Genomic DNA, 1,738 nt, shown 5'->3' with positions numbered 1-1,738 from the left:
AGATTGACATCAAGCCGGGTGAGCGATAGCGGCTCCTGTTTACTAATAGATCTGTCGCCGCTAGTATAACAAAAAAAGCACATAAGAATCCAGAATATTAAAATATACTGATCACTGATCAGGATCATATAAAGCCCGGTATTCCCAGAAAGGATAGTCGTGATGTCCCTTCATGGCCGGCCTTTTCAGTATGGAGCCGAAGGCGAGGGTTTCCAGTAGGCCCCCTTCTCTGGCTTTTCCTTTAAGTGACAAGGGGGTGAGGTAAGGAGTAGTATAAGAGTGGTTCGGTCATCGATAAGCCTCTCCTTATTCATTCTATAGGGCGGGGCTGCGGACCAACAATCCAGCAAAAGGGCTGCAAAGCTCCTTTATTAAACCTTCCCCTTTTAATAATAAGAAGGTAAGCATCAAAGCCCAGAAAACCCAACCTATACAAAGAGCTCTTTTCAGCCCCAACTCTTAACAAGTGAAAGTTGCTGGCACCCACCATATCTTGCTTCGAGGCCGATCTCTTGTATCGGAGCAAACAAATTCAATGATTTTCTATATTCTATTTATTTCTTTTTATTGTTGAGTTTTTTCCACTACAAACAAATTTGCCGCATGGATTGGATAGAGTCCCCTGATCTCGACATTCAAGCACGAATCCCTTGAGCGCTTCGGCGGCAGATAGCAGCATGGGCAAAGCACTCTGCTGCGGCGAGCAGCCGGTTCTTATTGTATTCACCAAGATAGTCTTGCTCGCTCCTGAACTCTGCGGCGAGTTCAGCCACCACCTCCAGGTCTGAGCTCTGCTTGAGCGTAGTCAGCCAGCTTCGTGACTTTGCTTAGCTTCCAGCGTTGCAAAGGGATAACCTTTCACTATCTAGGCGCCCTCGAAGGAGGGGTCCCACGGACTTCTTCCCCGAAGGTCAAGCCGTAGTTCCTGTCCCTGGGAGAAGTGGAAGGAGTTAGGAGGATGGAGCGCCCTTTGCCCTAAGAAATAGGCGGCTTCACCTTCAAGCCGTCAATAAAATCGAGCTAATATGTGATCATGACAGTACACTGATGCATAGGTCTTCTTTACTTTACGGCCTTTTGATTATGATGCATCATGAACGTGCCAATATGTTATCGGGGTGAGCGGTGGTTAGATATAGGGGCGGCTTCGCCGGCTTGTATTGGAAGGAAGGGCTTCGCTTTCCGATCGCTTTTTTAGGCCGGTTTGGATGAGCGTGGGCAAGTTCGGGATTCACTATCGCTTTCCGCTTGGAGCGGCTCACCCCCTTGTCACTTAAAGGGCGAAGTCGCCGAAGCGAGTCTAAAGGCCAAAGAGTCATCTTTGAAGGCTACTATGCATCCTTATTCATAGTAGAGTGTAAGGTAGGTTTGGGTATAGCAGGACTTGAACCTGCGACCATTAGGTTAAAAGCCCAATGCTCTACCAACTGAGCTATACACCCCAAAAAAGATGTAGTAGTAAATAAGGATTGGTATGGAAAAGAGGCCGGCCCCCCTTTTTAACATCATATTAAAGGAGCGCGGCTCTGTATGAGGCTCGTACTGCAGAGCAAGCGGAAGAAAACGTAAGGTCGCGCGTTAGCACTCCTGCAAGAAAACGGATGCGCTAAGGCGCAACTTCGCGCAACTGCTACGCCCTTGCTTCTTGCCCCTTATTTCAAACTCAAGGAAAGCCTTGATCGATATGAGAAAGATGCGCTCAAGCGCCCAACCTAGTAAAGGGGCTTGGGCTCGAAAG

At 48.2% G+C, this 1,738-nt stretch overlaps 1 non-coding gene across 1 annotated transcript; it reads right to left on the bottom strand.

Moving 5' to 3' along the window:
- Positions 1–1,369: 1,369 nt before the first annotated feature.
- Positions 1,370–1,442, bottom strand: TRNAK-UUU (transfer RNA lysine (anticodon UUU)). Its single transcript has one exon. It is a non-coding gene; the product is annotated as a tRNA-Lys (tRNA).
- Positions 1,443–1,738: the final 296 nt, after the last annotated feature.

The sequence above is a fragment of the Nicotiana tabacum genome, chromosome 16 (genome assembly GCF_000715075.1).
Source record: "Nicotiana tabacum cultivar K326 chromosome 16, ASM71507v2, whole genome shotgun sequence".
Taxonomy (NCBI): domain Eukaryota; kingdom Viridiplantae; phylum Streptophyta; class Magnoliopsida; order Solanales; family Solanaceae; genus Nicotiana; species Nicotiana tabacum.
Note: the sequence above shows the minus strand (reverse complement) of the source record. Positions and strands in the feature narration are given on the sequence as shown.